Source organism: Electrophorus electricus, chromosome 13, assembly GCF_041902795.1.
Source record: "Electrophorus electricus isolate QZ-2024a chromosome 13, ASM4190279v1, whole genome shotgun sequence".
Lineage (NCBI taxonomy): Eukaryota > Metazoa > Chordata > Actinopteri > Gymnotiformes > Gymnotidae > Electrophorus > Electrophorus electricus.
Window position 1 is genome coordinate 23,626,624 of NC_137509.1, and position 24,269 is coordinate 23,650,892.

Genomic DNA, 24,269 nt, shown 5'->3' on the forward strand with positions numbered 1-24,269 from the left:
TGTAAGCTTCTCTTGCATCACTTTAATTTACTTTCAAGATGACATGCTAGGATGTGAAGTGCAGTGATTAATTAAAAAAACTATCTGTTAGCACCTGGGAATAGCAGATGCTGTAAGTTTTTGTTGCATCACTTTACTTTAATCTGCAACTGACAAGCTTGTATGTGAAGTGTACAGATTAAATAGAAATATTTTAGTACCAGGGAATAGCAGGTGCTGTAAGATTGTATTGCATCCCTTTAATTTATTTCCAAGCAATCATGTTCAAATTTGAAGTGCAGTGAATAATTAACTCAAACTATCTGTTAGCACCTGGGAATAGCAGATGCTGTAAGTTTTTTTTGCATCACTTTCATTTACTCTCCAACTCACATGCCTGAATGTGAAGTGCAGTGATTCATCAAAAAACTGTCTGTTAGTGCCTCCGTATACCAGATGTTGTAAGCTTTTATTGCATCATTTAATTTACATTCAAGATAACATTCTAGAATGTCAAGTGCAGGGATTAAAAAAAAAATTGTCAGATTGGTCTTTGATCATATTAGCTATGATTAGGCAATTTGAGTAAGCGTCTAAGGCTTACGGCCACACCAGCTTGAGAACGCCCAATCTCATCTGACCTTGGAAGCTAAGCAAGTTTGGGCCTGGATAGTACTGAGGTGGGACCCTACGTAGGAATACCAGGTGCTGTAAGCTTTTCTTGCATCACTTTAATTTACTTTCAAGCTGACATGCTCAAATGTGAAGTGCAGTGATTAATAAAAAAACTATCTGTTAGCACCTGGGAATAGCAGATGCTGTAAGTTTTTTTTGCATCACTTTCATTTACTCTCCAACTCACATGCCTGAATGTGAAGTGCAGTGATTCATCAAAAACTATCTGTTAGCACCTTGGACTACGAGATGCTGTAAGCTTCTCTTGAATCACTTTAATTTACTGTCAAGATGACATGCTAGGATGTGAAATGCAGTGATTAATTAAAAAAATTATCTGTTAGCACCTGGGAATAGCAGATGCTGTAAGTTTTTGTTGCATCACTTTACTTTAATCTGCAGCTGACAAGCTTGTATGTGAAGTGTACAGATTAAATAGAAATATTTTAGTACCAGGGAATAGCAGGTGCTGTAAGATTGTATTGCATCCCTTTAATTTATGTTCAAGCTATCATGTTCAAATTTGAAGTGCAGTGAATAATTAACTCAAACTATCTGTTAGCACCTGGGAATAGCAGATGCTGTAAGTTTTTTTTGCATCACTTTCATTTACTCTCCAACTCACATGCCTGAATGTGAAGTGCAGTGATTCATCAAAAAACTGTCTGTTAGTGCCTCCGTATACCAGATGTTGTAAGCTTTTATTGCATCATTTAATTTACATTCAAGATAACATTCTAGAATGTCAAGTGCAGGGATTAATAAAAAAAATTGTCAGATTGGTCTTTGATCATATTTGCTATGATTAGGCAATTTGAGTAAGCGTGTAAGGCTTACGGCCACACCAGCTTGAGAACGCCCAATCTCATCTGACCTTGGAAGCTAAGCAAGTTTGGGCCTGGATAGTACTGAGGTGGGACCCTACCTAGGAATACCAGGTGCTGTAAGCCTTTCTTGCATCACTTTAATTTACTTTCAAGCTGACATGCTCAAATGTGAAGTGCAGTGATTAATAAAAAAAACTATCTGTTAGCACCTGGGAATAGCAGATGCTGTAAGTTTTTGTTGCATCACTTTACTTTAATCTGCAACTGACAAGCTTGTATGTGAAGTGTACAGATTAAATAGAAATCTTTTAGTACCAGGGAATAGCAGGTGCTGTAAGATTGTATTGCATCCCTTTAATTTATGTTCAAGCTATCATGTTCAAATTTGAAGTGCAGTGAATAATTAACTCAAACTATCTGTTAGCACCTGGGAATAGCAGATGCTGTAAGTTTTTTTTGCATCACTTTCATTTACTCTCCAACTCACATGCCTGAATGTGAAGTGCAGTGATTCATCAAAAAACTGTCTGTTAGTGCCTCCGTATACCAGATGTTGTAAGCTTTTATTGCATCATTTAATTTACATTCAAGATAACATTCTAGAATGTCAAGTGCAGGGATTAATAAAAAAAATTGTCAGATTGGTCTTTGATCATATTTGCTATGATTAGGCAATTTGAGTAAGTGTTTAAGGCTTACGGCCACACCAGCTTGAGAATGCCCAATCTCCTCTGACATTGGAAGCTAAGCAAGTTTGGGCCTGGATAGTACTGAGGTGGGACCCTACCTAGGAATACCAGGTGCTGTAAGCTTTTCTTGCATCACTTTAATTTACTTTCAAGCTGACATGCTCAAATGTGAAGTGCAGTGATTAATAAAAAAACTATCTGTTAGCACCTGGGAATAGCAGATGCTGTAAGTTTTTTTTGCATCACTTTCATTTACTCTCCAACTCACATGCTTGAATGTGAAGTGCAGTGATTCCTCAAAAATCTATCTGTTAGCACCATGGACTACGAGATGCTGTAAGCTTCTCTTGCATCACTTTAATTTACTTTCAAGATGACATGCTAGGATGTGAAGTGCAGTGATTAATTAAAAAAACTATCTGTTAGCACCTGGGAATAGCAGATGCTGTAAGTTTTTGTTGCATCACTTTACTTTAATCTGCAACTGACAAGCTTGTATGTGAAGTGTACAGATTAAATAGAAATATTTTAGTACCAGGGAATAGCAGGTGCTGTAAGATTGTATTGCATCCCTTTAATTTATTTCCAAGCAATCATGTTCAAATTTGAAGTGCAGTGAATAATTAACTCAAACTATCTGTTAGCACCTGGGAATAGCAGATGCTGTAAGTTTTTTTTGCATCACTTTCATTTACTCTCCAACTCACATGCCTGAATGTGAAGTGCAGTGATTCATCAAAAAACTGTCTGTTAGTGCCTCCGTATACCAGATGTTGTAAGCTTTTATTGCATCATTTAATTTACATTCAAGATAACATTCTAGAATGTCAAGTGCAGGGATTAAAAAAAAAAATTGTCAGATTGGTCTTTGATCATATTAGCTATGATTAGGCAATTTGAGTAAGCGTCTAAGGCTTACGGCCACACCAGCTTGAGAACGCCCAATCTCATCTGACCTTGGAAGCTAAGCAAGTTTGGGCCTGGATAGTACTGAGGTGGGACCCTACCTAGGAATACCAGGTGCTGTAAGCTTTTCTTGCATCACTTTAATTTACTTTCAAGCTGACATGCTCAAATGTGAAGTGCAGTGATTAATAAAAAAACTATCTGTTAGCACCTGGGAATAGCAGATGCTGTAAGTTTTTTTTGCATCACTTTCATTTACTCTACAACTCACATGCCTGAATGTGAAGTGCAGTGATTCATCAAAAACTATCTGTTAGCACCTTGGACTACGAGATGCTGTAAGCTTCTCTTGAATCACTTTAATTTACTGTCAAGATGACATGCTAGGATGTGAAATGCAGTGATTAATTAAAAAAATTATCTGTTAGCACCTGGGAATAGCAGATGCTGTAAGTTTTTGTTGCATCACTTTACTTTAATCTGCAGCTGACAAGCTTGTATGTGAAGTGTACAGATTAAATAGAAATATTTTAGTACCAGGGAATAGCAGGTGCTGTAAGATTGTATTGCATCCCTTTAATTTATGTTCAAGCTATCATGTTCAAATTTGAAGTGCAGTGAATAATTAACTCAAACTATCTGTTAGCACCTGGGAATAGCAGATGCTGTAAGTTTTTTTTGCATCACTTTCATTTACTCTCCAACTCACATGCCTGAATGTGAAGTGCAGTGATTCATCAAAAAACTGTCTGTTAGTGCCTCCGTATACCAGATGTTGTAAGCTTTTATTGCATCATTTAATTTACATTCAAGATAACATTCTAGAATGTCAAGTGCAGGGATTAATAAAAAAAATTGTCAGATTGGTCTTTGATCATATTTGCTATGATTAGGCAATTTGAGTAAGCGTGTGAGGCTTACGGCCACACCAGCTTGAGAACGCCCAATCTCATCTGACCTTGGAAGCTAAGCAAGTTTGGGCCTGGATAGTACTGAGGTGGGACCCTACCTAGGAATACCAGGTGCTGTAAGCCTTTCTTGCATCACTTTAATTTACTTTCAAGCTGACATGCTCAAATGTGAAGTGCAGTGATTAATAAAAAAAACTATCTGTTAGCACCTGGGAATAGCAGATGCTGTAAGTTTTTGTTGCATCACTTTACTTTAATCTGCAACTGACAAGCTTGTATGTGAAGTGTACAGATTAAATAGAAATCTTTTAGTACCAGGGAATAGCAGGTGCTGTAAGATTGTATTGCATCCCTTTAATTTATGTTCAAGCTATCATGTTCAAATTTGAAGTGCAGTGAATAATTAACTCAAACTATCTGTTAGCACCTGGGAATAGCAGATGCTGTAAGTTTTTTTTGCATCACTTTCATTTACTCTCCAACTCACATGCCTGAATGTGAAGTGCAGTGATTCATCAAAAAACTGTCTGTTAGTGCCTCCGTATACCAGATGTTGTAAGCTTTTATTGCATCATTTAATTTACATTCAAGATAACATTCTAGAATGTCAAGTGCAGGGATTAATAAAAAAAATTGTCAGATTGGTCTTTGATCATATTTGCTATGATTAGGCAATTTGAGTAAGTGTTTAAGGCTTACGGCCACACCAGCTTGAGAATGCCCAATCTCCTCTGACATTGGAAGCTAAGCAAGTTTGGGCCTGGATAGTACTGAGGTGGGACCCTACCTAGGAATACCAGGTGCTGTAAGCTTTTCTTGCATCACTTTAATTTACTTTCAAGCTGACATGCTCAAATGTGAAGTGCAGTGATTAATAAAAAAACTATCTGTTAGCACCTGGGAATAGCAGATGCTGTAAGTTTTTTTTGCATCACTTTCATTTACTCTCCAACTCACATGCTTGAATGTGAAGTGCAGTGATTCCTCAAAAATCTATCTGTTAGCACCATGGACTACGAGATGCTGTAAGCTTCTCTTGCATCACTTTAATTTACTTTCAAGATGACATGCTAGGATGTGAAGTGCAGTGATTAATTAAAAAAACTATCTGTTAGCACCTGGGAATAGCAGATGCTGTAAGTTTTTGTTGCATCACTTTACTTTAATCTGCAACTGACAAGCTTGTATGTGAAGTGTACAGATTAAATAGAAATATTTTAGTACCAGGGAATAGCAGGTGCTGTAAGATTGTATTGCATCCCTTTAATTTATTTCCAAGCAATCATGTTCAAATTTGAAGTGCAGTGAATAATTAACTCAAACTATCTGTTAGCACCTGGGAATAGCAGATGCTGTAAGTTTTTTTTGCATCACTTTCATTTACTCTCCAACTCACATGCCTGAATGTGAAGTGCAGTGATTCATCAAAAAACTGTCTGTTAGTGCCTCCGTATACCAGATGTTGTAAGCTTTTATTGCATCATTTAATTTACATTCAAGATAACATTCTAGAATGTCAAGTGCAGGGATTAAAAAAAAAAATTGTCAGATTGGTCTTTGATCATATTAGCTATGATTAGGCAATTTGAGTAAGCGTCTAAGGCTTACGGCCACACCAGCTTGAGAACGCCCAATCTCATCTGACCTTGGAAGCTAAGCAAGTTTGGGCCTGGATAGTACTGAGGTGGGACCCTACCTAGGAATACCAGGTGCTGTAAGCTTTTCTTGCATCACTTTAATTTACTTTCAAGCTGACATGCTCAAATGTGAAGTGCAGTGATTAATAAAAAAACTATCTGTTAGCACCTGGGAATAGCAGATGCTGTAAGTTTTTTTTGCATCACTTTCATTTACTCTCCAACTCACATGCCTGAATGTGAAGTGCAGTGATTCATCAAAAACTATCTGTTAGCACCTTGGACTACGAGATGCTGTAAGCTTCTCTTGAATCACTTTAATTTACTGTCAAGATGACATGCTAGGATGTGAAATGCAGTGATTAATTAAAAAAATTATCTGTTAGCACCTGGGAATAGCAGATGCTGTAAGTTTTTGTTGCATCACTTTACTTTAATCTGCAGCTGACAAGCTTGTATGTGAAGTGTACAGATTAAATAGAAATATTTTAGTACCAGGGAATAGCAGGTGCTGTAAGATTGTATTGCATCCCTTTAATTTATGTTCAAGCTATCATGTTCAAATTTGAAGTGCAGTGAATAATTAACTCAAACTATCTGTTAGCACCTGGGAATAGCAGATGCTGTAAGTTTTTTTTGCATCACTTTCATTTACTCTCCAACTCACATGCCTGAATGTGAAGTGCAGTGATTCATCAAAAAACTGTCTGTTAGTGCCTCCGTATACCAGATGTTGTAAGCTTTTATTGCATCATTTAATTTACATTCAAGATAACATTCTAGAATGTCAAGTGCAGGGATTAATAAAAAAAATTGTCAGATTGGTCTTTGATCATATTTGCTATGATTAGGCAATTTGAGTAAGCGTGTAAGGCTTACGGCCACACCAGCTTGAGAACGCCCAATCTCATCTGACCTTGGAAGCTAAGCAAGTTTGGGCCTGGATAGTACTGAGGTGGGACCCTACCTAGGAATACCAGGTGCTGTAAGCTTTTCTTGCATCACTTTAATTTACTTTCAAGCTGACATGCTCAAATGTGAAGTGCAGTGATTAATAAAAAAAACTATCTGTTAGCACCTGGGAATAGCAGATGCTGTAAGTTTTTTTTGCATCACTTTCATTTACTCTCCAACTCACATGCTTGAATGTGAAGTGCAGTGATTCCTCAAAAATCTATCTGTTAGCACCTTGGACTACGAGATGCTGTAAGCTTCTCTTGCATCACTTTAATTTACTTTCAAGATGACATGCTAGGATGTGAAATGCAGTGATTAATTAAAAAAACTATCTGTTAGCACCTGGGAATAGCAGATGCTGTAAATTTTTGTTGCATCACTTTACTTTAATCTGCAACTGACAAGCTTGTATGTGAAGTGTACAGATTAAATAGAAATCTTTTAGTACCAGGGAATAGCAGGTACTGTAAGATTGTATTGCATCCCTTTAATTTATGTTCAAGCTATCATGTTCAAATTTGAAGTGCAGTGAATAATTAACTCAAACTATCTGTTAGCACCTGGGAATAGCAGATGCTGTAAGTTTTTTTTGCATCACTTTCATTTACTCTCCAACTCACATGCCTGAATGTGAAGTGCAGTGATTCATCAAAAATCTATCTGTTAGCACCATGGACTACGAGATGCTGTAAGCTTCTCTTGCATCACTTTAATTTACTTTCAAGATGACATGCTAGGATGTGAAGTGCAGTGATTAATTAAAAAAACTATCTGTTAGCACCTGGGAATAGCAGATGCTGTAAGTTTTTGTTGCATCACTTTACTTTAATCTGCAACTGACAAGCTTGTATGTGAAGTGTACAGATTAAATAGAAATATTTTAGTACCAGGGAATAGCAGGTGCTGTAAGATTGTATTGCATCCCTTTAATTTATTTCCAAGCAATCATGTTCAAATTTGAAGTGCAGTGAATAATTAACTCAAACTATCTGTTAGCACCTGGGAATAGCAGATGCTGTAAGTTTTTTTTGCATCACTTTCATTTACTCTCCAACTCACATGCCTGAATGTGAAGTGCAGTGATTCATCAAAAAACTGTCTGTTAGTGCCTCCGTATACCAGATGTTGTAAGCTTTTATTGCATCATTTAATTTACATTCAAGATAACATTCTAGAATGTCAAGTGCAGGGATTAAAAAAAAAAATTGTCAGATTGGTCTTTGATCATATTAGCTATGATTAGGCAATTTGAGTAAGCGTCTAAGGCTTACGGCCACACCAGCTTGAGAACGCCCAATCTCATCTGACCTTGGAAGCTAAGCAAGTTTGGGCCTGGATAGTACTGAGGTGGGACCCTACCTAGGAATACCAGGTGCTGTAAGCTTTTCTTGCATCACTTTAATTTACTTTCAAGCTGACATGCTCAAATGTGAAGTGCAGTGATTAATAAAAAAACTATCTGTTAGCACCTGGGAATAGCAGATGCTGTAAGTTTTTTTTGCATCACTTTCATTTACTCTCCAACTCACATGCCTGAATGTGAAGTGCAGTGATTCATCAAAAACTATCTGTTAGCACCTTGGACTACGAGATGCTGTAAGCTTCTCTTGAATCACTTTAATTTACTGTCAAGATGACATGCTAGGATGTGAAATGCAGTGATTAATTAAAAAAATTATCTGTTAGCACCTGGGAATAGCAGATGCTGTAAGTTTTTGTTGCATCACTTTACTTTAATCTGCAGCTGACAAGCTTGTATGTGAAGTGTACAGATTAAATAGAAATATTTTAGTACCAGGGAATAGCAGGTGCTGTAAGATTGTATTGCATCCCTTTAATTTATGTTCAAGCTATCATGTTCAAATTTGAAGTGCAGTGAATAATTAACTCAAACTATCTGTTAGCACCTGGGAATAGCAGATGCTGTAAGTTTTTTTTGCATCACTTTCATTTACTCTCCAACTCACATGCCTGAATGTGAAGTGCAGTGATTCATCAAAAAACTGTCTGTTAGTGCCTCCGTATACCAGATGTTGTAAGCTTTTATTGCATCATTTAATTTACATTCAAGATAACATTCTAGAATGTCAAGTGCAGGGATTAATAAAAAAAATTGTCAGATTGGTCTTTGATCATATTTGCTATGATTAGGCAATTTGAGTAAGCGTGTAAGGCTTACGGCCACACCAGCTTGAGAACGCCCAATCTCATCTGACCTTGGAAGCTAAGCAAGTTTGGGCCTGGATAGTACTGAGGTGGGACCCTACCTAGGAATACCAGGTGCTGTAAGCTTTTCTTGCATCACTTTAATTTACTTTCAAGCTGACATGCTCAAATGTGAAGTGCAGTGATTAATAAAAAAAACTATCTGTTAGCACCTGGGAATAGCAGATGCTGTAAGTTTTTTTTGCATCACTTTCATTTACTCTCCAACTCACATGCTTGAATGTGAAGTGCAGTGATTCCTCAAAAATCTATCTGTTAGCACCTTGGACTACGAGATGCTGTAAGCTTCTCTTGCATCACTTTAATTTACTTTCAAGATGACATGCTAGGATGTGAAGTGCAGTGATTAATTAAAAAAACTATCTGTTAGCACCTGGGAATAGCAGATGCTGTAAGTTTTTGTTGCATCACTTTACTTTAATCTGCAACTGACAAGCTTGTATGTGAAGTTTACAGATTAAATAGAAATATTTTAGTACCAGGGAATAGCAGGTGCTGTAAGATTGTATTGCATCCCTTTAATTTATTTTCAAGCAATCATTTTCAAATTTGAAGTGCAGTGAATAATTAACTCAAACTATCTGTTAGCACCTGGGAATAGCAGATGCTGTAAGTTTTTTTTGCATCACTTTCATTTACTCTCCAACTCACATGCCTGAATGTGAAGTGCAGTGATTCATCAAAAAACTGTCTGTTAGTGCCTCTGTATACCAGATGTTGTAAGCTTTTATTGCATCATTTAATTTACATTCAAGATAACATTCTAGAATGTCAAGTGCAGGATTTAATAAAAAAAAATTGTCAGATTGGTCTTTGATCATATTAGCTATGATTAGGCAATTTGAGTAAGCGTCTAAGGCTTACGGCCACACCAGCTTGAGAACGCCCAATCTCATCTGACCTTGGAAGCTAAGCAAGTTTGGGCCTGGATAGTACTGAGGTGGGAACCTACCTAGGAATACCAGGTGCTGTAAGCTTTTCTTGCATCACTTTAATTTACTTTCAAGCTGACATGCTCAAATGTGAAGTGCAGTGATTAATAAAAAAAACTATCTGTTAGCACCTGGGAATAGCAGATGCTGTAAGTTTTTTTTGCATCACTTTCATTTACTCTCCAACTCACATGCTTGAATGTGAAGTGCAGTGATTCCTCAAAAATCTATCTGTTAGCACCTTGGACTACGAGATGCTGTAAGCTTCTCTTGCATCACTTTAATTTACTTTCAAGATGACATGCTAGGATGTGAAGTGCAATGATTAATTAAAAAAACTATCTGTTAGCACCTGGGAATAGCAGATGCTGTAAGTTTTTGTTGCATCACTTTACTTTAATCTGCAACTGACAAGCTTGTATGTGAAGTGTACAGATTAAATAGAAATCTTTTAGTACCAGGGAATAGCAGGTACTGTAAGATTGTATTGCATCCCTTTAATTTATGTTCAAGCTATCATGTTCAAATTTGAAGTGCAGTGAATAATTAACTCAAACTATCTGTTAGCACCTGGGAATAGCAGATGCTGTAAGTTTTTTTTGCATCACTTTCATTTACTCTCCAACTCACATGCCTGAATGTGAAGTGCAGTGATTCATCAAAAAACTGTCTGTTAGTGCCTCTGTATACCAGATGTTGTAAGCTTTTATTGCATCATTTAATTTACATTCAAGATAACATTCTAGAATGTCAAGTGCAGGATTTAATAAAAAAAAATTGTCAGATTGGTCTTTGATCATATTAGCTATGATTAGGCAATTTGAGTAAGTGTCTAAGGCTTACGGCCACACCAGCTTGAGAACGCCCAATCTCATCTGACCTTGGAAGCTAAGCAAGTTTGGGCCTGGATAGTACTGAGGTGGGACCCTACCTAGGAATACCAGGTGCTGTAAGCTTTTCTTGCATCACTTTAATTTACTTTCAAGCTGACATGCTCAAATGTGAAGTGCAGTGATTAATAAAAAAAACTATCTGTTAGCACCTGGGAATAGCAGATGCTGTACGTTTTTTTTGCATCACTTTCATTTACTCTCCAACTCACATGCCTGAATGTGAAGTGCAGTGATTCATCAAAAAACTGTCTGTTAGTGCCTCCGTATAACAGATGTTGTAAGCTTTTATTGCATCATTTAATTTACATTCAAGATAACATTCTAGAATGTCAAGTGCAGGGATTAATAAAAAAAATTGTCAGATTGGTCTTTGATCATATTTGCTATGATTAGGCAATTTGAGTAAGTGTTTAAGGCTTACGGCCACACCAGCTTGAGAATGCCCAATCTCCTCTGACATTGGAAGCTAAGCAAGTTTGGGCCTGGATAGTACTGAGGTGGGACCCTACCTAGGAATACCAGGTGCTGTAAGCTTTTCTTGCATCACTTTAATTTACTTTCAAGCTGACATGCTCAAATGTGAAGTGCAGTGATTAATAAAAAAACTATCTGTTAGCACCTGGGAATAGCAGATGCTGTAAGTTTTTTTTGCATCACTTTCATTTACTCTCCAACTCACATGCTTGAATGTGAAGTGCAGTGATTCCTCAAAAATCTATCTGTTAGCACCATGGACTACGAGATGCTGTAAGCTTCTCTTGCATCACTTTAATTTACTTTCAAGATGACATGCTAGGATGTGAAGTGCAGTGATTAATTAAAAAAACTATCTGTTAGCACCTGGGAATAGCAGATGCTGTAAGTTTTTGTTGCATCACTTTACTTTAATCTGCAACTGACAAGCTTGTATGTGAAGTGTACAGATTAAATAGAAATATTTTAGTACCAGGGAATAGCAGGTGCTGTAAGATTGTATTGCATCCCTTTAATTTATTTTCAAGCAATCATGTTCAAATTTGAAGTGCAGTGAATAATTAACTCAAACTATCTGTTAGCACCTGGGAATAGCAGATGCTGTAAGTTTTTTTTGCATCACTTTCATTTACTCTCCAACTCACATGCCTGAATGTGAAGTGCAGTGATTCATCAAAAAACTGTCTGTTAGTGCCTCTGTATACCAGATGTTGTAAGCTTTTATTGCATCATTTAATTTACATTCAAGATAACATTCTAGAATGTCAAGTGCAGGATTTAATAAAAAAAAATTGTCAGATTGGTCTTTGATCATATTAGCTATGATTAGGCAATTTGAGTAAGCGTCTAAGGCTTACGGCCACACCAGCTTGAGAACGCCCAATCTCATCTGACCTTGGAAGCTAAGCAAGTTTGGGCCTGGATAGTACTGAGGTGGGACCCTACCTAGGAATACCAGGTGCTGTAAGCTTTTCTTGCATCACTTTAATTTACTTTCAAGCTGACATGCTCAAATGTGAAGTGCAGTGATTAATAAAAAAAACTATCTGTTAGCACTTGGGAATAGCAGATGCTGTAAGTTTTTTTTGCATCACTTTCATTTACTCTCCAACTCACATGTTTAAATGTGAAGTGCAGTGATTCCTCAAAAATCTATCTGTTAGCACCTTGGACTACGAGATGGTGTAAGCTTCTCTTGCATCACTTTAATTTACTTTCAAGATGACATGCTAGGATGTGAAGTGCAATGATTAATTAAAAAAACTATCTGTTAGCACCTGGGAATAGCAGATGCTGTAAGTTTTTGTTGCATCACTTTACTTTAATCTGCAACTGACAAGCTTGTATGTGAAGTGGACAGATTAAATAGAAATATTTTAGTACCAGGGAATAGCAGGTGCTGTAAGATTGTATTGCATCCCTTTAATTTATGTTCAAGCTATCATGTTCAAATTTGAAGTGCAGTGAATAATTAACTCAAACTATCTGTTAGCACCTGGGAATAGCAGATGCTGTAAGTTTTTTTTGCATCACTTTCATTTACTCTCCAACTCACATGCCTGAATGTGAAGTGCAGTGATTCATCAAAAAACTGTCTGTTAGTGCCTCCGTATAACAGATGTTGTAAGCTTTTATTGCATCATTTAATTTACATTCAAGATAACATTCTAGAATGTCAAGTGCAGGGATTAATAAAAAAAATTGTCAGATTGGTCTTTGATCATATTTGCTATGATTAGGCAATTTGAGTAAGTGTTTAAGGCTTACGGCCACACCAGCTTGAGAATGCCCAATCTCCTCTGACATTGGAAGCTAAGCAAGTTTGGGCCTGGATAGTACTGAGGTGGGACCCTACCTAGGAATACCAGGTGCTGTAAGCTTTTCTTGCATCACTTTAATTTACTTTCAAGCTGACATGCTCAAATGTGAAGTGCAGTGATTAATAAAAAAACTATCTGTTAGCACCTGGGAATAGCAGATGCTGTAAGTTTTTTTTGCATCACTTTCATTTACTCTCCAACTCACATGCTTGAATGTGAAGTGCAGTGATTCCTCAAAAATCTATCTGTTAGCACCATGGACTACGAGATGCTGTAAGCTTCTCTTGCATCACTTTAATTTACTTTCAAGATGACATGCTAGGATGTGAAGTGCAGTGATTAATTAAAAAAACTATCTGTTAGCACCTGGGAATAGCAGATGCTGTAAGTTTTTGTTGCATCACTTTACTTTAATCTGCAACTGACAAGCTTGTATGTGAAGTGTACAGATTAAATAGAAATATTTTAGTACCAGGGAATAGCAGGTGCTGTAAGATTGTATTGCATCCCTTTAATTTATTTTCAAGCAATCATGTTCAAATTTGAAGTGCAGTGAATAATTAACTCAAACTATCTGTTAGCACCTGGGAATAGCAGATGCTGTAAGTTTTTTTTGCATCACTTTCATTTACTCTCCAACTCACATGCCTGAATGTGAAGTGCAGTGATTCATCAAAAAACTGTCTGTTAGTGCCTCTGTATACCAGATGTTGTAAGCTTTTATTGCATCATTTAATTTACATTCAAGATAACATTCTAGAATGTCAAGTGCAGGATTTAATAAAAAAAAATTGTCAGATTGGTCTTTGATCATATTAGCTATGATTAGGCAATTTGAGTAAGCGTCTAAGGCTTACGGCCACACCAGCTTGAGAACGCCCAATCTCATCTGACCTTGGAAGCTAAGCGAGTTTGGGCCTGGATAGTACTGAGGTGGGACCCTACCTAGGAATACCAGGTGCTGTAAGCTTTTCTTGCATCACTTTAATTTACTTTCAAGCTGACATGCTCAAATGTGAAGTGCAGTGATTAATAAAAAAAACTATCTGTTAGCACTTGGGAATAGCAGATGCTGTAAGTTTTTTTTGCATCACTTTCATTTACTCTCCAACTCACATGTTTAAATGTGAAGTGCAGTGATTCCTCAAAAATCTATCTGTTAGCACCTTGGACTACGAGATGGTGTAAGCTTCTCTTGCATCACTTTAATTTACTTTCAAGATGACATGCTAGGATGTGAAGTGCAATGATTAATTAAAAAAACTATCTGTTAGCACCTGGGAATAGCAGATGCTGTAAGTTTTTGTTGCATCACTTTACTTTAATCTGCAACTGACAAGCTTGTATGTGAAGTGGACAGATTAAATAGAAATATTTTAGTACCAGGGAATAGCAGGTGCTGTAAGATTGTATTGCATCCCTTTAATTTATGTTCAAGCTATCATGTTCAAATTTGAAGTGCAGTGAATAATTAACTCAAACTATCTGTTAGCACCTGGGAATAGCAGATGCTGTAAGTTTTTTTTGCATCACTTTCATTTACTCTCCAACTCACATGCCTGAATGTGAAGTGCAGTGATTCATCAAAAAACTGTCTGTTAGTGCCTCCGTATAACAGATGTTGTAAGCTTTTATTGCATCATTTAATTTACATTCAAGATAACATTCTAGAATGTCAAGTGCAGGGATTAATAAAAAAAATTGTCAGATTGGTCTTTGATCATATTTGCTATGATTAGGCAATTTGAGTAAGTGTTTAAGGCTTACGGCCACACCAGCTTGAGAATGCCCAATCTCCTCTGACATTGGAAGCTAAGCAAGTTTGGGCCTGGATAGTACTGAGGTGGGACCCTACCTAGGAATACCAGGTGCTGTAAGCTTTTCTTGCATCACTTTAATTTACTTTCAAGCTGACATGCTCAAATGTGAAGTGCAGTGATTAATAAAAAAACTATCTGTTAGCACCTGGGAATAGCAGATGCTGTAAGTTTTTTTTGCATCACTTTCATTTACTCTCCAACTCACATGCTTGAATGTGAAGTGCAGTGATTCCTCAAAAATCTATCTGTTAGCACCATGGACTACGAGATGCTGTAAGCTTCTCTTGCATCACTTTAATTTACTTTCAAGATGACATGCTAGGATGTGAAGTGCAGTGATTAATTAAAAAAACTATCTGTTAGCACCTGGGAATAGCAGATGCTGTAAGTTTTTGTTGCATCACTTTACTTTAATCTGCAACTGACAAGCTTGTATGTGAAGTGTACAGATTAAATAGAAATATTTTAGTACCAGGGAATAGCAGGTGCTGTAAGATTGTATTGCATCCCTTTAATTTATTTTCAAGCAATCATGTTCAAATTTGAAGTGCAGTGAATAATTAACTCAAACTATCTGTTAGCACCTGGGAATAGCAGATGCTGTAAGTTTTTTTTGCATCACTTTCATTTACTCTCCAACTCACATGCCTGAATGTGAAGTGCAGTGATTCATCAAAAAACTGTCTGTTAGTGCCTCTGTATACCAGATGTTGTAAGCTTTTATTGCATCATTTAATTTACATTCAAGATAACATTCTAGAATGTCAAGTGCAGGATTTAATAAAAAAAAATTGTCAGATTGGTCTTTGATCATATTAGCTATGATTAGGCAATTTGAGTAAGCGTCTAAGGCTTACGGCCACACCAGCTTGAGAACGCCCAATCTCATCTGACCTTGGAAGCTAAGCGAGTTTGGGCCTGGATAGTACTGAGGTGGGACCCTACCTAGGAATACCAGGTGCTGTAAGCTTTTCTTGCATCACTTTAATTTACTTTCAAGCTGACATGCTCAAATGTGAAGTGCAGTGATTAATAAAAAAAACTATCTGTTAGCACTTGGGAATAGCAGATGCTGTAAGTTTTTTTTGCATCACTTTCATTTACTCTCCAACTCACATGTTTAAATGTGAAGTGCAGTGATTCCTCAAAAATCTATCTGTTAGCACCTTGGACTACGAGATGGTGTAAGCTTCTCTTGCATCACTTTAATTTACTTTCAAGATGACATGCTAGGATGTGAAGTGCAATGATTAATTAAAAAAACTATCTGTTAGCACCTGGGAATAGCAGATGCTGTAAGTTTTTGTTGCATCACTTTACTTTAATCTGCAACTGACAAGCTTGTATGTGAAGTGGACAGATTAAATAGAAATATTTTAGTACCAGGGAATAGCAGGTGCTGTAAGATTGTATTGCATCCCTTTAATTTATGTTCAAGCTATCATGTTCAAATTTGAAGTGCAGTGAATAATTAACTCAAACTATCTGTTAGCACCTGGGAATAGCAGATGCTGTAAGTTTTTTTTGCATCACTTTCATTTACTCTCCAACTCACATGCCTGAATGTGAAGTGCAGTGATTCATCAAAAAACTGTCTGTTAGTGCCTCCGTATACCAGATGTTGTAAGCTTTTATTGCATCATTTAATTTACATTCAAGATAACATTCTAGAATGTCAAGTGCAGGGATTAATAAAAAAAATTGTCAGATTGGTCTTTGATCATATTTGCTATGATTAGGCAATTTGAGTAAGCGTGTAAGGCTTACGGCCACACCAGCTTGAGAACGCCCAATCTCATCTGACCTTGGAAGCTAAGCAAGTTTGGGCCTGGATAGTACTGAGGTGGGACCCTACCTAGGAATACCAGGTGCTGTAAGCTTTTCTTGCATCACTTTAATTTACTTTCAAGCTGACATGCTCAAATGTGAAGTGCAGTGATTAATAAAAAAAACTATCTGTTAGCACCTGGGAATAGCAGATGCTGTAAGTTTTTGTTGCATCACTTTACTTTAATCTGCAACTGACAAGCTTGTATGTGAAGTGTACAGATTAAATAGAAATCTTTTAGTACCAGGGAATAGCAGGTACTGTAAGATTGTATTGCATCCCTTTAATTTATGTTCAAGCTATCATGTTCAAATTTGAAGTGCAGTGAATAATTAACTCAAACTATCTGTTAGCACCTGGGAATAACAGATGCTGTAAGTTTTTTTTGCATCACTTTCATTTACTCTCCAACTCACATGCCTGAATGTGAAGTGCAGTGATTCATCAAAAAACTGTCTGTTAGTGCCTCCGTATTCCAGATGTTGTAAGCTTTTATTGCATCATTTAATTTACATTCAAGATAACATTCTAGAATGTCAAGTGCAGGGATTAATAAAAAAAATTGTCAGATTGGTCTTTGATCATCTTTGCTATGATTAGGCAATTTGAGTAAGTGTTTAAGGCTTACGGCCACACCAGCTTGAGAATGCCCAATCTCCTCTGACATTGGAAACTAAGCAAGTTTGGGCCTGGATAGTACTGAGGTGGGACCCTACCTAGGAATACCAGGTGCTGTAAGCTTTTCTTGCATCACTTTAATTTACTTTCAAGCTGACATGCTCAAATGTGAAGTGCAGTGATTAATAAAAAAACTATCTGTTAGCACCTGGGAATAGCAGATGCTGTAAGTTTTTTTTGCATCACTTTCATTTACTCTCCAACTCACATGCCTGAATGTGAAGTGCAGTGATTCATCAAAAACTATCTGTTAGCACCTTTGACTACGAGATGCTGTAAGCTTCTCTTGAATCACTTTAATTTACTGTCAAGATGACATGCTAGGATGTGAAATGCAGTGATTAATTAAAAAAATTATCTGTTAGCACCTGGGAATAGCAGATGCTGTAAGTTTTTGTTCCATCACTTTACTTTAATCTGCAACTGACAAGCTTGTATGTGAAGTGTACAGATTAAATAGAAATATTTTAGTACCAGGGAATAGCAGGTGCTGTAAGATTGTATTGCATCCCTTTAATTTATGTTCAAGCTATCATGTTCAAATTTGAAGTGCAGTGAATAATTAACTCAAACTATCTGTTAGCACCTGGGAATAGCAGATGCTGTAAGTTTTTTTTGCATCACTTTCATTTACTCTCCAACTCACATGCCTGAATGTGAAGTGCAGTGATTCATCAAAAAACTGTCTGTTAGTGCCTCCGTATACCAGATGTTGTAAGCTTTTATTGCATCATTTAATTTACATTCAAGATAACATTCTAGAATGTCAAGTGCAGGGATTAATAAAAAAAATTGTCAGATTGGTCTTTGATCATATTTGCTATGATTAGGCAATTTGAGTAAGCGTATAAGGCTTATGGCCACACCAGCTTGAGAATGCCCAATCTCATCTGACCTTGGAAGCTAAGCAAGTTTGGGCCTGGATAGTACTGAGGTGGGACCCTACCTAGGAATACCAGGTGCTGTAAGCTTTTCTTGCATCACTTTAATTTACTTTCAAGCTGACATGCTCAAATGTGAAGTGCAGTGATTAATAAAAAAAACTATCTGTTAGCACCTGGGAATAGCAGATGCTGTAAGTTTTTTTTGCATCACTTTCATTTACTCTCCAACTCACATGTTTAAATGTGAAGTGCAGTGATTCCTCAAAAATCTATCTGTTAGCACCTTGGACTACGAGATGGTGTAAGCTTCTCTTGCATCACTTTAATTTACTTTCAAGATGACATGCTAGGATGTGAAGTGCAATGATTAATTAAAAAAACTATCTGTTAGCACCTGGGAATAGCAGATGCTGTAAGTTTTTGTTGCATCACTTTACTTTAATCTGCAACTGACAAGCTTGTATGTGAAGTGTACAGATTAAATAGAAATCTTTTAGTACCAGGGAATAGCAGGTACTGTAAGATTGTATTGCATCCCTTTAATTTATGTTCAAGCTATCATGTTCAAATTTGAAGTGCAGTGAATAATTAACTCAAACTATCTGTTAGCACCTGGGAATAGCAGATGCTGTAAGTTTTTTTTGCATCACTTTCATTTACTCTCCAACTCACATGTTTAAATGTGAAGTGCAGTGATTCCTCAAAAATCTATCTGTTAGCACCTTGGACTACGAGATGGTGTAAGCTTCTCTTGCATCACTTTAATTTACTTTCAAGATGACATGCTAGGATGTGAAGTGCAATGATTAATTAAAAAAACTATCTGTTAGCACCTGGGAATAGCATATGCTGTAAATTTTTGTTGCATCACTTTACTTTAATCTGCAACTGACAAGCTTGTATGTGAAGTGTACAGATTAAATAGAAATCTTTTAGTACCAGGGAATAGCAGGTACTGTAAGATTGTATTGCATCCCTTTAATTTATGTTCAAGCTATCATGTTCAAATTTGAAGTGCAGTGAATAATTAACTCAAACTATCTGTTAGCACCTGGGAATAGCAGATGCTGTAAGTTTTTTTTGCATCACTTTCATTTACTCTCCAACTCACATGTTTAAATGTCAAGTGCAGTGATTCCTCAAAAATCTATCTGTTAGCACCTTGGACTACGAGATGGTGTAAGCTTCTCTTGCATCACTTTAATTTACTTTCAAGATGACATGCTAGGATGTGAAGTGCAATGATTAATTAAAAAAACTATCTGTTAGCACCTGGGAATAGCAGATGCTGTAAATTTTTGTTGCATCACTTTACTTTAATCTTCAACTGACAAGCTTGTATGTGAAGTGTACAGATTAAATAGAAATCTTTTAGTACCAGGGAATAGCAGGTACTGTAAGATTGTATTGCATCCCTTTAATTTATGTTCAAGCTATCATGTTCAAATTTGAAGTGCAGTGAATAATTAACTCAAACTATCTGTTAGCACCTGGGAATAGCAGATGCTATAAGTTTTTTTTGCATCACTTTCATTTACTCTCCAACTCACATGTTTAAATGTGAAGTGCAGTGATTCCTCAAAAATCTATCTGTTAGCACCTTGGACTACGAGATGGTGTAAGCTTCTCTTGCATCACTTTAATTTACTTTCAAGATGACATGCTAGGATGTGAAGTGCAATGATTAATTAAAAAAACTATCTGTTAACACCTGGGAATAGCAGATGCTGTAAGTTTTTGTTGCATCACTTTACTTTAATCTGCAACTGACAAGCTTGTATGTGAAGTGTACAGATTAAATAGAAATCTTTTAGTACCAGGGAATAGCAGGTACTGTAAGATTGTATTGCATCCCTTTAATTTATGTTCAAGCTATCATGTTCAAATTTGAAGTGCAGTGAATAATTAACTCAAACTATCTGTTAGCACCTGGGAATAGCAGATGCTGTAAGTTTTTTTTGCATCACTTTCATTTACTCTCCAACTCACATGTTTAAATGTCAAGTGCAGTGATTCCTCAAAAATCTATCTGTTAGCACCTTGGACTACGAGATGGTGTAAGCTTCTCTTGCATCACTTTAATTTACTTTCAAGATGACATGCTAGGATGTGAAGTGCAATGATTAATTAAAAAAACTATCTGTTAGCACCTGGGAATAGCAGATGCTGTAAATTTTTGTTGCATCACTTTACTTTAATCTTCAACTGACAAGCTTGTATGTGAAGTGTACAGATTAAATAGAAATCTTTTAGTACCAGGGAATAGCAGGTACTGTAAGATTGTATTGCATCCCTTTAATTTATGTTCAAGCTATCATGTTCAAATTTGAAGTGCAGTGAATAATTAACTCAAACTATCTGTTAGCACCTGGGAATAGCAGATGCTGTAAGTTTTTTTTGCATCACTTTCATTTACTCTCCAACTCACATGTTTAAATGTGAAGTGCAGTGATTCCTCAAAAATCTATCTGTTAGCACCTTGGACTACGAGATGGTGTAAGCTTCTCTTGCATCACTTTAATTTACTTTCAAGATGACATGCTAGGATGTGAAGTGCAATGATTAATTAAAAAAACTATCTGTTAACACCTGGGAATAGCAGATGCTGTAAGTTTTTGTTGCATCACTTTACTTTAATCTGCAACTGACAAGCTTGTATGTGAAGTGTACAGATTAAATAGAAATCTTTTAGTACCAGGGAATAGCAGGTACTGTAAGATTGTATTGCATCCCTTTAATTTATGTTCAAGCTATCATGTTCAAATTTGAAGTGCAGTGAATAATTAACTCAAACTATCTGTTAGCACCTGGGAATAGCAGATGCTGTAAGTTTTTTTTGCATCACTTTCATTTACTCTCCAACTCACATGTTTAAATGTGAAGTGCAGTGATTCCTCAAAAATCTATCTGTTAGCACCTTGGACTACGAGATGGTGTAAGCTTCTCTTGCATCACTTTAATTTACTGTCAAGATGACATGCTAGGATGTGAAATGCAGTGATTAATTAAAAAAATTATCTGTTAGCACCTGGGAATAGCAGATGCTGTAAGTTTTTGTTGCATCACTTTACTTTAATCTGCAACTGACAAGCTTGTATGTGAAGTGTACAGATTAAATAGAAATATTTTAGTACCAGGGAATAGCAGGTGCTGTAAGATTGTATTGCATCCCTTTAATTTATTTTCAAGCAATCATGTTCAAATTTGAAGTGCAGTGAATAATTAACTCAAACTATCTGTTAGCACCTGGGAATAGCAGATGCTGTAAGTTTTTTTTGCATCACTTTCATTTACTCTCCAACTCACATGCCTGAATGTGAAGTGCAGTGATTCATCAAAAAACTGTCTTTTAGTGCCTCCGTATACCAGATGTTGTAAGCTTTTATTGCATCATTTAATTTACATTCAAGATAACATTCTAGAATGTCAAGTGCAGGATTTAATAAAAAAAATTGTCATATTGGTCTTTGATCATATTTGCTATGATTAGGCAATTTGAGTAAGCGTTTAAGGCTTACGGCCACACCAGCTTGAGAACGCCCAATCTCATCTGACCTTGAAAGCTAAGCAAGTTTGGGCCTGGAGAGTACTGAGGTGGGACCCTACCTAGGAATACCAGGTGCTGTAAGCTTTTCTTGCATCACTTTAATTTACTTTCAAGCTGACATGCTCAAATGTGAAGTGCAGTGATTAATAAAAAAAACTATCTGTTAGCACCTGGGAATAGCCGATGCTGTAAGTTTTTTTTGCATCACTTTCATTTACTCTCCAACTCACATGCCTGAATGTGAAGTGCAGTGATTCATTAAAAACTGTCTGTTAGTGCCTCCGTATACCAGATGTTGTAAGATTTTATTGCATCATTTAATTTACATTCAAGATAACATTCTAGAATGTCAAGTGCAGGGATTAATTAAAAAAATTGTCAGATTGGTCTTTGATCATATTTGCTATGATTAGGCAATTTGAGTAAGTGTTTAAGGCTTACGGCCACACCAGCTTGAGAACCCCCAATCTCATCTGACCTTGGAAGCTAAGCAAGTTTGGGTCTGGATAGTACTGAGGTGGGACCCTACCTAGGAATACCAGGTGATGTAAGCTTTTCTTGCATCACTTTAATTTACTTTCAAGCTGACATGCTCAAATGTGAAGTGCAGTGATTAATAAAAAAAACTATCTGTTAGCACCTGGGAATAGCAGATGCTGTAAGTTTTTTTTGCATCACTTTCATTTACTCTCCAACTCACATGCTTGAATGTGAAGTGCAGTGATTCCTCAAAAATCTATCTGTTAGCACCATGGACTACGAGATGCTGTAAGCTTCTCTTGCATCACTTTAATTTACTTTCAAGATGACATGCTAGGATGTGAAGTGCAGTGATTAATTAAAAAAACTATCTGTTAGCACCTGGGAATAGCAGATGCTGTAAGTTTTTGTTGCATCACTTTACTTTAATCTGCAACTGACAAGCTTGTATGTGAAGTGTACAGATTAAATAGAAATCTTTTAGTACCAGGGAATAGCAGGTACTGTAAGATTGTATTGCATCCCTTTAATTTATGTTCAAGCTATCATGTTCAAATTTGAAGTGCAGTGAATAATTAACTCAAACTATCTGTTAGCACCTGGGAATAGCAGATGCTGTAAGTTTTTTTTGCATCACTTTCATTTACTCTCCAACTCACATGCCTGAATGTGAAGTGCAGTGATTCATCAAAAAACTGTCTGTTAGTGCCTCCGTATTCCAGATGTTGTAAGCTTTTATTGCATCATTTAATTTACATTCAAGATAACATTCTAGAATGTCAAGTGCAGGGATTAATAAAAAAAATTGTCAGATTGGTCTTTGATCATATTTGCTATGATTAGGCAATTTGAGTAAGTTTTTAAGGCTTACGGCCACACCAGCTTGAGAACGCCCAATCTCATCTGACCTTGGAAACTAAGCAAGTTTGGGCCTTGATAGTACTGAGGTGGGACCCTACCTAGGAATACCAGGTGCTGTAAGCTTTTCTTGCATCACTTTACTTTACTTTCAAGCTGACATGCTCAAATGTGAAGTGCAGTGATTAATAAAAAAAACTATCTGTTAGCACCTGGGAATAGCCGATGCTGTAAGTTTTTTTTGCATCACTTTCATTTACTCTCCAACTCACATGCCTGAATGTGAAGTGCAGTGATTCATCAAAAAACTGTCTGTTAGTGCCTCCGTATACCAGATGTTGTAAGCTTTTATTGCATCATTTAATTTAGATTCAAGATAACATTCTAGAATGTCAAGTGCAGGGATTAATAAAAAAAATTGTCAGATTGGTCTTTGATCATATTTGCTATGATTAGGCAATTTGAGTAAGTGTTTAAGGCTTACGGCCACACCAGCTTGAGAATGCCCAATCTCCTCTGACATTGGAAGCTAAGCAAGTTTGGGCCTGGATAGTACTGAGGTGGGACCCTACCTAGGAATACCAGGTGCTGTAAGCTTTTCTTGCATCACTTTAATTTACTTTCAAGCTGACATGCTCAAATGTGAAGTGCAGTGATTAATAAAAAAAACTATCTGTTAGCACCTGGGAATAGCAGATGCTGTAAGTTTTTTTTGCATCACTTTCATTTACTCTCCAACTCACATGCCTGAATGTGAAGTGCAGTGATTCATCAAAAAACTGTCTGTTAGTGCCTCCGTATACCAGATGTTGTAAGCTTTTATTGCATCATTTATTTTACATTCAAGATACCATTCTAGAATGTCAAGTGCAGGGATTAATAAAAAAAATTGTCAGATTGGTCTTTGATCATATTTGCTATGATTAGGAAATTTGAGTAAGTGTTTAAGGCTTACGGCCACACCAGCTTGAGAACGCCCAATCTCATCTGACCTTGGAAGCTAAGCAAGTTTGGGCCTGGATAGTACTGAGGTGGGACCCTACCTAGGAATACCAGGTGCTGTAAGCTTTTCTTGCATCACTTTAATTTACTTTCAAGCTGACATGCTCAAATGTGAAGTGCAGTGATTAATAAAAAAAAACTATCTGTTAGCACCTGGGAATAGCCGATGCTGTAAGTTTTTTTTGCATCACTTTACTTTAATCTGCAACTGACAAGCTTGTATGTGAAGTGTACAGATTAAATAGA

General features: G+C 36.6%; 12 non-coding genes and 14 pseudogenes across 12 annotated transcripts; all 26 read left to right on the forward strand.

Annotated features, from left to right (window-relative positions):
* Positions 1-577: 577 nt before the first annotated feature.
* Positions 578-696, forward strand: LOC145644271 (5S ribosomal RNA; annotated as a pseudogene).
* A 789-nt stretch (positions 697-1,485) lies between these two features.
* Positions 1,486-1,604, forward strand: LOC145644753 (5S ribosomal RNA). Its single transcript, XR_014116120.1, has one exon. It is a non-coding gene; the product is annotated as a 5S ribosomal RNA (ribosomal RNA).
* A 570-nt stretch (positions 1,605-2,174) lies between these two features.
* LOC145650584 (5S ribosomal RNA) lies at positions 2,175-2,293 on the forward strand (annotated as a pseudogene).
* A 790-nt stretch (positions 2,294-3,083) lies between these two features.
* Positions 3,084-3,202, forward strand: LOC145643607 (5S ribosomal RNA). The gene has a single exon (XR_014116056.1). It is a non-coding gene; the product is annotated as a 5S ribosomal RNA (ribosomal RNA).
* A 789-nt stretch (positions 3,203-3,991) lies between these two features.
* LOC145644864 (5S ribosomal RNA) lies at positions 3,992-4,110 on the forward strand. The gene has a single exon (XR_014116121.1). It is a non-coding gene; the product is annotated as a 5S ribosomal RNA (ribosomal RNA).
* Positions 4,111-4,680: 570 nt separating this feature from the next.
* LOC145650585 (5S ribosomal RNA) lies at positions 4,681-4,799 on the forward strand (annotated as a pseudogene).
* Positions 4,800-5,589: 790 nt separating this feature from the next.
* LOC145643618 (5S ribosomal RNA) lies at positions 5,590-5,708 on the forward strand. Its single transcript, XR_014116057.1, has one exon. It is a non-coding gene; the product is annotated as a 5S ribosomal RNA (ribosomal RNA).
* Positions 5,709-6,497: 789 nt separating this feature from the next.
* On the forward strand, positions 6,498-6,616 carry LOC145643629 (5S ribosomal RNA). Its single transcript, XR_014116058.1, has one exon. It is a non-coding gene; the product is annotated as a 5S ribosomal RNA (ribosomal RNA).
* A 1,230-nt stretch (positions 6,617-7,846) lies between these two features.
* On the forward strand, positions 7,847-7,965 carry LOC145643641 (5S ribosomal RNA). Its single transcript, XR_014116060.1, has one exon. It is a non-coding gene; the product is annotated as a 5S ribosomal RNA (ribosomal RNA).
* Positions 7,966-8,754: 789 nt separating this feature from the next.
* On the forward strand, positions 8,755-8,873 carry LOC145643652 (5S ribosomal RNA). The gene has a single exon (XR_014116061.1). It is a non-coding gene; the product is annotated as a 5S ribosomal RNA (ribosomal RNA).
* A 792-nt stretch (positions 8,874-9,665) lies between these two features.
* LOC145644643 (5S ribosomal RNA) lies at positions 9,666-9,784 on the forward strand. Its single transcript, XR_014116118.1, has one exon. It is a non-coding gene; the product is annotated as a 5S ribosomal RNA (ribosomal RNA).
* Positions 9,785-10,576: 792 nt separating this feature from the next.
* On the forward strand, positions 10,577-10,695 carry LOC145643663 (5S ribosomal RNA). Its single transcript, XR_014116062.1, has one exon. It is a non-coding gene; the product is annotated as a 5S ribosomal RNA (ribosomal RNA).
* A 352-nt stretch (positions 10,696-11,047) lies between these two features.
* On the forward strand, positions 11,048-11,166 carry LOC145650586 (5S ribosomal RNA; annotated as a pseudogene).
* A 791-nt stretch (positions 11,167-11,957) lies between these two features.
* On the forward strand, positions 11,958-12,076 carry LOC145643674 (5S ribosomal RNA). Its single transcript, XR_014116063.1, has one exon. It is a non-coding gene; the product is annotated as a 5S ribosomal RNA (ribosomal RNA).
* Positions 12,077-12,867: 791 nt separating this feature from the next.
* LOC145650587 (5S ribosomal RNA) lies at positions 12,868-12,986 on the forward strand (annotated as a pseudogene).
* Positions 12,987-13,777: 791 nt separating this feature from the next.
* LOC145647047 (5S ribosomal RNA) lies at positions 13,778-13,896 on the forward strand (annotated as a pseudogene).
* Positions 13,897-14,687: 791 nt separating this feature from the next.
* On the forward strand, positions 14,688-14,806 carry LOC145650588 (5S ribosomal RNA; annotated as a pseudogene).
* A 791-nt stretch (positions 14,807-15,597) lies between these two features.
* LOC145647048 (5S ribosomal RNA) lies at positions 15,598-15,716 on the forward strand (annotated as a pseudogene).
* Positions 15,717-16,507: 791 nt separating this feature from the next.
* LOC145643685 (5S ribosomal RNA) lies at positions 16,508-16,626 on the forward strand. The gene has a single exon (XR_014116064.1). It is a non-coding gene; the product is annotated as a 5S ribosomal RNA (ribosomal RNA).
* A 570-nt stretch (positions 16,627-17,196) lies between these two features.
* On the forward strand, positions 17,197-17,315 carry LOC145650543 (5S ribosomal RNA; annotated as a pseudogene).
* Positions 17,316-18,104: 789 nt separating this feature from the next.
* LOC145648293 (5S ribosomal RNA) lies at positions 18,105-18,223 on the forward strand (annotated as a pseudogene).
* Positions 18,224-21,648: 3,425 nt separating this feature from the next.
* Positions 21,649-21,767, forward strand: LOC145649169 (5S ribosomal RNA; annotated as a pseudogene).
* Positions 21,768-22,118: 351 nt separating this feature from the next.
* On the forward strand, positions 22,119-22,237 carry LOC145650319 (5S ribosomal RNA; annotated as a pseudogene).
* A 791-nt stretch (positions 22,238-23,028) lies between these two features.
* On the forward strand, positions 23,029-23,147 carry LOC145650598 (5S ribosomal RNA; annotated as a pseudogene).
* A 352-nt stretch (positions 23,148-23,499) lies between these two features.
* On the forward strand, positions 23,500-23,618 carry LOC145650590 (5S ribosomal RNA; annotated as a pseudogene).
* Positions 23,619-23,970: 352 nt separating this feature from the next.
* Positions 23,971-24,089, forward strand: LOC145643696 (5S ribosomal RNA). Its single transcript, XR_014116065.1, has one exon. It is a non-coding gene; the product is annotated as a 5S ribosomal RNA (ribosomal RNA).
* The last annotated feature ends 180 nt before the right edge of the window (positions 24,090-24,269 follow it).